This window comes from Triticum aestivum, chromosome 2B, assembly GCF_018294505.1.
Source record: "Triticum aestivum cultivar Chinese Spring chromosome 2B, IWGSC CS RefSeq v2.1, whole genome shotgun sequence".
Taxonomy (NCBI): Eukaryota; Viridiplantae; Streptophyta; class Magnoliopsida; order Poales; family Poaceae; genus Triticum; species Triticum aestivum.
In genome coordinates, this window is record NC_057798.1 from 762,026,828 (window position 1) to 762,036,543 (window position 9,716).

Here is a 9,716-nt window from a genome sequence, read left to right on the forward strand (position 1 = left end):
GTACATACGGACCTGAATATAGCAGATCCGTTGACTAAACCTCTCCCTAGAGCAAAACATGATCAACACCAGAATTCCATGGGTGTTCGATTCATCACAATGTAACTAGATTATTGACTCTAGTGCAAGTGGGAGACTGTTGGAAATATGTCCTAGAGGCAATAATAAAAGCATTATTATTATATTTCCTTGTTCATGATAATTGTCTTTATTCATGCTATAATTGTGTTATCCGGAAATTGTAATACATGTGTGAATAACAGACATCAACATGTCCCTAGTGAGCCTCTAGTTGACTAGCTCGTTGATCAACAGATAGTCATGGTTTCCTGACTATGGACACTGGATGTCATTGATAACGAGAACACATCATTGGGAGAATGATGTGATGGACAAGACCCAATCTTAAACATAGCACAAGATCGTATAGTTCGTTTGCTAGAGTTTTCCAATGTCAAGTATCTTTTCCTTAGACCATGAGATCGTGTAACTCCCGGATACCGTAGGAGTGCTTTGGGTATGCCAAACGTCACAACGTAACTGGGTGACTATAAAGGTAGACTACGGGTATCTCCGAAAGTGTCTGTTGGGTGACATGGATCAAGACTGGGATTTGTCACTCCGTATGATGCAGAGGTATCACTGGGCCCACTCGGTAATGCATCATCATAATGAGCTCAGAGTGACCAAGTGTCTGGTCACGGGATCATGCATTACGGTACGAGTAAAGTGACTTGCCGGTAACGAGATTGAACGAGGTATTGGGATACCGACGATCGAATCTCGGGCAAGTAACATATCGATAGACAAAGGGAATAGCGTACGGGGTTGATTGAATCCTCGACATCGTGGTTCATCCGATGAGATCATCATGGAGCATGTGGGAGCCAACATGGGTATCCAGATCCCGCTGTTGGTTATTGACCGGAGAGTCGTCTCGGTCATGTCTGCTTGTCTCCCGAACCCGTAGGGTCTACACACTTAAGGTTCGGTTACGCTAGGGTTGTAGGGATATGTATATGCAGTAACCCGAATGTTGTTCGGAGTCCCGGATGAGATCCCGGACGTCACGAGGAGTTCCGAAATGGTCCGGAGGTAAAGATTTATATATGGGAAGTCATGTTTCGGGCATCGGGACAAGTTTCGGGGTTATCGGTATTGTACCGGGACCACCGGAAGGGTCCCGGGGGTCCACCGGGTGGGTCCACCTGTCCCGGGGGGCCACATGGGCTGTAAGGGGGTGCGCCTTGGCCTAATGGGCCAAGGGCACCAGCCCCACATAGGCCCATGCGCCTAGGGTTTAAGGGGGCAAGAGTCCTAGGAGGGTAAGGCACCTCCTAGGTGCCTTGGGGGGGAGGGAAACCCCCCTAGGCCGCCGCACCCCCTAGGAGATTGGATCTCCTAGGGCCGGCCACCCCCCTTGGCACCCCTATATATAGTGGGGGAGAGGAGGGACTTCATACCTGAACGCCTTGGCCTTTGGTTGCCTCCTTCTCCCTCCCCAACACCTCCTCCACCTCCATAGTGCTTAGCGAAGCTCTGCCGGAGTACTGCAGCTCCATCAACACCACACCGTCGTGCTGCTGCTGGTGCCATATCCCTCAACCTCTCCTCCCTCCCTTGCTGGATCAAGAAGGAGGAGACGTGGCTGTTCCGTACGTGTGTTGAACGCGGAGGTGCCGTCCGTTCGGCGCTGGTCATCGGTGATTTGGATCACGTCGAGTACGACTACATCATCACCGTTCTTTTGAACGCTTCCGCTCGCGATCTACAAAGGTATGTAGATGCATCTAATCACTCGTTGCTAGATGAACTCCTAGATGATCTTGGTGAAACGAGTAGGAAAATTTTTGTTTTCTGCAACGTTCCCCAACAGTCACTACCAGAGCCTGAAGACGATCCTACTGGCTTCTCCTCCACAGCCACCGCTGTTGTGGTAGCGACAGTGATGGCCTTGCTATGATTGGGGACTATAGTTTGACATGTCCTAGATGATGGAAAAAATAGCTGCGATGGCGCCGCGATTGTGGAATGGAGTTTGACTTCGACCCTGCTGCTGGGTCGCCGGCACCAGGCTGCCGCGCGTAGCAGCGATGGGAAGAAGAATTCTGAGCAGCCAGAGTGACGATTGGTATCTTGACAAAGAAAAGAAAGAGACAAATTGATGAAGCGATTAGAGATCTGATTGAGAATTTAGGGGTCAGTGATCTAATGAGCAAGAGATGAAGCGGCTGTGCATGGCGACGCTTTAACTAGCGCTAGCGATCAACAAAAGAATTGGCCCTAGATTCGCTTCCTTTCTTAAAAAAATTCTCTGCCAAATTTTTTTTCTGGGCTATACTAATGATATACTTGCATACCAGATCATGGGCCCCTGCCAAGCCTGGGCCCTTGGCCGTTGCCTCGTTGGCCATCCACTAGGGCCGGCCCTGTAGGGCCGGTCCTGAGATTTTGAGGGCCCTGGGCGAAATGACAACCTAGGGCCCTTATATTTTACCTTCAAATTTTCTTTTGATTAACTAGATGCAAAGTTGCTGATAATGATATCAATATCAATCTTATTCAACAATTATTTTTGTCAGTGTGGGAATTTGCCAGACCTAACCGCTCTTGGGACATTTACAAACCTCACATTGTTTTTATTAATATATGCTAGTAGTTATTTAAATGATGCACATAGTTATTTAAATGATGCACATACTTCTTACAGTAGGACAAAAGCAATCACAACAAGGAAGCATACATCAGCCATTAGCAATCTGGTGGCTCCTTGTACTTGTCATTCTTGATAAGATTTCTTGCTCTTTGATGAAGCATTGGAACCATCTTTTAAGCCCTAGAAATAACATGGATAACGGGTTACATATCATAAGCAATATGAGAAACCCGTTGACCCAAAGATTCAGTGTGTTACTTGGTATAATCTCACTAGTAGAAAAGGGGGCATTTGTCCCGGTTCGTAAGGGCCTTTAGTCCCGGTTCTTGAACCGGGACTAAAGGGTCGTTACTAATGCCTCCACCCTTTAGTCCCGGTTCTAACACGAACCGGGACAGATGGGCCTCCAATTGGCCACTGCGAGCAGCCCAGCCAAGGGGGCCTTTGGTCCTGGTTGGTGACATGAACCGGGACCAAAAGGCTTCCACGTGTCAGCAGCTAAGGTTTTTATTTTTTCTTAAAAAAAGTGGTTGGTTTAGGGGTTTTGGGGGTTAATTTTAGGTTGTTATTAGCTAGCTAATAGAGAGAAGTGTCCTCTCTTATACTGCTATGTTCATTTCACCCGCTGATATATAATAACTCATGCATGCTCGCATCATACATCATCATATATAATAACAAGTCCTACTAATCATGCATCATCATACAACTTCTACTCGTTATTAATAACAAGTCATACGATCATCATCCTCATAGTCATCGAACACAACTGAGGGAGTCCTGGATTAGGGGGTGTCCGGATGGCCAGACTATGACCTTTGGCCGGACTCCCGGACTATGAAGATACAAGATTGAAGACTTCGTCCCGTGGCCGGATAGGACTTTCCTTGGCGTGGAAGGCAAGCTTGGCGATACGATATGTAGATCTCATCCCATTGTAACCGACTCTGTGTAACCCTAGCCCTCTCCGGTGTCTATATAAACCGGAGGGTTTTAGTCCGTAGGAAGAACAACAATCATACCATAGGCTAGCTTCTAGGGTTTAGCCTCTCTGATCTCGTGGTAGATCAACTCTTGTACTACCCATATCATCAATATTAATCAAGCAGGACTAGGGTTTTACCTCCATCAAGAGGGCCCGAACCTGGGTAAAAACATCGTGTCCCTTGTCTCCTCTTACCATCCGCCTAGACGCACAGTTCGGGACCCCCTACCCGAGATCCACCGGTTTTGACACCGACATTGGTGCTTTCATTGAGAGTTCCTCTGTGTTGTCGCCATCAGGAAGGATGCCGCACCCCTTCTTTAAAGACGGCGCTGTTGCTAAAGGAGCTTTGGCTATCGGCCAAACTCTCCGGCTAGGCGGTTTTCTAATGACCGCCTGTTCGGCCACCGCGCCGACGATGACTTCTTGGGTCATCGAAAGCAATTTCCACGTCAACTTGGAACTCGCTGAGCAGTTAGATCCGATGGACCTCTCTTCCTTAAACGAGCTCTTGGATCGCATCGCCGCCCTGGGAGTCGCTACAGATTACGATCAGATTGGGCTTAAACTTGATTCGAGAGAGATTGACTCTCCCCAAGTCACCCACCACGTCGAGGTGGTGGAGCAGCAATGCGGCGAATCTTCACCCATCCTAAGGACCAGATATGTCTGGATTCCTGATCCTTCCAAGCCGGATACCTGCGGAGGGGAGGACGTCACTCAAGCCCTGAACTTAAAGTCAGGCAGCGGGCCTGATTCATTGGACAGCATCCAAGAACCCAAGTTTCCAAGTTCGGAACTTTCTTGGCCGCTGAGTCTCAGATTGGGCGAGGTTCTGGATTTAAGTCCACCCGCCCACCCAACTATGCGGGATTTATCCCAAATTTGGCAAGAGCCCACAGAAACAGTACACCATTACTGGGCCAGATTCCTCCTGGTTATGAACAGGATAGAGGACTGTCGCGAGAAGGGTGCAATTTCATTCTTCTTCAACAGTTGCACGGACATCGGGATCCTCAACGCCACAAGTCGTCGTGAAATTACGCGCTTCGCTGACTTGGCATCCATAGTACGAAAATACTATGCGACAAAAAGCGTTCGGAAAACCGAAACAAAATTCTGGGATAATCTGGCCCTGAATACAATCCCAGTCCGAAATAAAAGGGCGCATTATCGCCAGGCACTTGGGCCAAACAACAAAAAACAAAAACCCTCTATAGGGTATGGAACCGTACTGGAGGGATGGCTCAATGGACCTTGTAAAATTCATAGTTCAGAGTGCGTCACACCAACTCACAACCTAAGAGCATGTTGGATACTCCGGCAGGTGGCCAGAAGTGGCGAGGAGCTTCTAACTCCAGAATCCGCAGAGCACCACCCCAGGAATACCAGTACGGTATCAACAGTCTTTGAGACTTTCGCATCAAACAATGTGCCGAAACGAACACTTCGCAGCCTTACCGAAGTCCACCAGGTAGCGACAATAAACCCATGGAGTGACACGGCTATTACCTTTAATGCCAGTGACGAACCTAAATTCTAGACAGCCCGAGCACCAGTCGCACTGGTCCTCAGTCCGATAGTGGACGACTTTCGGCTTACCACGGTACTCATGGACGGTGGCAGCGGATTGAACCTCATTTATGAGGAAACCCTACGAAAAATGGAAATAGACTGGAGCCACATTGAGCGAAGCAACACATCCACGGTGGCAGCGGTTTATTTGGTGGAAGATCATATGTTCAGATCCTTTATGCACAATATTACCCCTCTGATTATGAACATGAATATGCTTTGTGAGTAGTTACGTTTGTTCCTGAGGACAAGGGAGAAGTCTTGCTATTAGTAGTCATGTGAATTTGGTATTCGTTCGATATTTTGATAAGATGTATGTTGTCTAACCTCTAGTGGTGTTATGTGAACGTCGACTATATAACACTTCACCATTATTTGGGCCTAGAGGAAGGCATTGGGAAGTAATAAGTAGATGATGGGTTGCTAGAGTGACAGAAGCTTAAACCCTAGTTTATGTGTTGCTTCGTAAGGGGCTGATTTGGATCCATATGTTTCATGCTATGGTTAGGTTTACCTTAATACTTTTGTTGTAGTTGCGGATGCTTGCAATAGAGGTTAATCATAAGTGGGATGCTTGTCCAAGTAAGGGCAGTACCCAAGCACTGGTCCACCCACATATCAAATTATCAAAGTACCGAACATGAATCATATGAACGTGATGAAAACTAGCTTGACGATATTCCCATGTGTCCTCGGGAGCGCTTTTCCTATTATAAGAGTTTGTCCAGGCTTGTCCTTTGCTACAAAAAGGATTGGGCCACCTTGCTGCACTTCATTTACTTTTGTTACTTGTTGCTCGTTACAATTTATCCTATCACAAAACTATCTGTTACCACTTATTTCAGTACTTGCAGAGAATACCTTGCTGAAAACCGCTTATCATTTCCTTCTGCTCCTCGTTGGGTTCGACACTCTTACTTATCGAAAGGACTACGATAGATCCCCTATACTTGTGGGTCATCAAGACTCTTTTCTGGTGCCGTTGCCGGGGAGTGAAGCGCCTTTGGTAGGTGGAATTTGGTAAGGAAAAATTTATTTAGTGTGCTGAAATTTTCTGTCACTTGTTACTATGGAAAGTAATTGTTTGAGGGGCTTGTTCGGGTATCTTCCCCGTCCGGTTGAGCCAAGAGTTGCTCCTCAACCTACTGAACCTACTGAACCTATAGAAAATGAAACTCCTTTTGGAATTCCTTCAGGTATGATGGAAAAACTGCTAGCTAACACTTTCGCAGGAGATGGAACAAAGCATCCTAACGAACATCTATGCTTTGTGGATGATATTTGTGGACTATTTAAGCTTGCAGGTATACCCGATGATGTTGTTAAGAGGAAGGCTTTCCCTTTATCTTTGGAGGGAGACGCATTGACATGGTATAGGCTATGTGATGATACGAGATCATGGAACTATAAAAGATTGAAATTGGAATTCCATCAAAAGTATTACCCTATGCATCTTGTTCATCGTGATTGCAATTATATATATAATTTTTGGCCTCGCGAAGGAGAAAGCATCGCTCAAGCTTGGGGGAGGCTTAAATCAATGTTATATTCATGCCCCAATCATGAGCTCTCAAAATTAACAATTCTCCAGAATTTTTATGCTCGGCTTTCTGATAACAATCGCACCATGCTCGATATTTCTTGTGTTGGCTCTTTTATGATGAAGCCTATTGAATTTGGATGGAATTTATTGGATAGAATTAAACGTAACTATGAAGATTGGGACCTCGACGAAGGTAAGGAGTCAGGTATGGCACCTAAGTTTGATTGTGTTAAATCTTTTATGGATACCAATATTTTCCGTATGTTTAGCACTAAATATGGACTTGACTCTGAGATAGTAGCTTCTTTCTGTGAATCTTTTGCTACTTATGTTGACCTCCCCAAGGGGAAGTGGTTTAAATATCATCCTCCCATAGAAGTAAAAGTAGCTGGAACTATTAAAGTTTAAGAAAAGATTGTCATGTATAATGATCCTATTGTTCTTACTTCTTATGTTGAGAAACACCCTTTCCCTGTTAGAATGAAGGATCATGCTAAAGCTTCAACTGTTGTTCATAAAAGCAATACTAAGACTTATACACCTCCTGAGCAAGTCAAAGTAGAACCCAATATTGCTATTGTTAAAGATCTCTTGTCGGATAATATTGATGGGCATGTTATTCAATTCACTGGTGAAACTGCTACAATTGCTAAACCCTGTGATAGACATAAACATAGACCTGTGGTAGGCGTCCCTGTTATTTCTGTTAAAATAGGAGATCATTGTTATCATGGCTTATGTGATATGGGTGCTAGTGCTAGTGTTATACCCATTGACTTATACAAAGAAATTATGCATGAGATTGCACCTGCTGAGTTAGAAGAAATTGATGTTACAATTAAACTCGCAAATAGGGATACTATATCTCCAATGGGAATTGTTAGAGATGTTGAAGTCTTGTGTGGGAAAACCAAATATCCCGCTGATTTTCTTGTTCTTGGTTCTCCACAAGATAGCTTTTGTCCCATTATATTTGGTAGACCCTTCTTGCGTACTGTTAATGCTACGATAGATTGCAAAAAGAATGTTGTTACTGTTGGCTTGGATGATATGGTTCATGAGTTTAATTTCTCTAAATTTAGTAAACAACATCGTGAGGAAGAATTGCCTAGTAAGGATGAAATTACTGGTCTTGCTTCTATTGCTGTACCTCCTAGTGATCCTTTAGAACACTATTTGCTAGACCATGAAAATGATATGTTCATGAATGAAAGAAGGGAAATAGATGAAGTATTCTTTAAACAGGAACCTATTCTGCAACACAATTTGCCTGTTGAAATCCTAGGGGATCCCCCTCCACCCAAGGGTGATCCCGTGTTTGAGCTTAAACCGTTGCTTGATAATCTTAAATATGCTTATCTTGATGAAAAGAAAATATATCCTGTTATTATTAGCGCTAACCTTTCAGAGCATGAAGAAGAAAGATTATTGAAAACTCTGAAGAAGCATCGTGCCGCTATTGGATATACTCCGGATGATCTTAAGGGTATCAGTCCCACTCTATGTCAACATAAAATAAATTTGGAAGCTGATGCCAAACCAGTTTGTGATCCCCAACAATGTTTGAATCCTAAAATGAAAGAAGTGGTAAGAAAAGAAATACTCAAGCTTCTGGAGGCAGGTATAATTTATCTCGTTGCTAATAGTCACTGGGTAAGTCCTGTCCATTGTGTCCCTAAGAAGGGAGGTATTACTGTTGTCCCTAATGATAAAGATGAATTGATTCCGCAAAGAATTATCACAGGTTATAGGATGGTAATTGATTTCCGCAAATTAAATAAGGCTACTAAGAAAGATCATTACCCCTTACCTTTTATTGATCAAATGCTAGAAAGACTATGCAAACATACATATTATTGCTTTCTATATGGTTACTCTGGTTTTTCTCAAATACCTGTGTCGGCTAAAGATCATTCAAAGACTACTTTTACTTTCCCTTTTGGTACTTTTGCTTATAGACGTATGCCTTTTGGTTTATGTAATGCACCTGCTACCTTTCAAAGATGCATGATGGCTATATTCTCTGACTTTTGTGAGAAAATTTGTGAGGTTTTCATGGATGACTTTTCCGTCTATGGTTCCTCTTTTGATGATTGCTTAAGCAATCTTGATCGAGTTTTGCAGAGATGTGAAGAAACTAATCTTGTCTTGAATTGGGAAAAGTGCCACTTTATGGTTAATGAAGGTATTATCTTGGGGCACAAAGTTTCTGAAAGAGGTATTGAAGTTGATAAAGCCAAGGTTGATGCTATTGAAAAGATGCCATGTCCCAAGGACATCAAAGGTATAAGAAGTTTCCTTGGTCACGCCGGATTTTATAGGAGGTTCATCAAGGACTTCTCAAAAATCTTTCGGCCTCTGACTAATTTATTACAAAAAGATGTACCATTAGTCTTTGATGATGATTGTGTAGAAGCATTTGAAATACTTAAGAAAGCATTAGTCTCTGCACCTGTTGTTCAGCCACCTGATTGGAATTTACCCTTTGAAATTATGTGTGATGCTAGTGATTATGCTGTAGGTGCTGTTCTAGGGCAAAGAGTTGATAAGAAATTGAATGTTATCCATTATGCTAGTAAGACTCTAGACAATGCTCAAAGAAATTATGCTACTACCGAAAAGGAACTTTTAGCAGTTGTATTTGCTTGTGATAAGTTTAGACCTTATATTGTTGATTCCAAAGTAACTATTCACACTGATCATGTTGCTATTAAATATCTTATGGAAAAGAAGGATGTAAAACCTAGACTTATTAGATGGGTTCTCCTGCTTCAAAAATTTGATTTACATATTGTTGATAGAAAGGGAGCTGAGAACCCTGTTGCAGACAACTTGTCTAGGTTAGAGAATGTTCTTGACGACCCACTACCTATTGATGATAGCTTTCCTGATGAACAATTAAATGTCATAAGCGCTTCTCGTGGCACTCCTTGGTACGCTGATTATGCTAATTATAT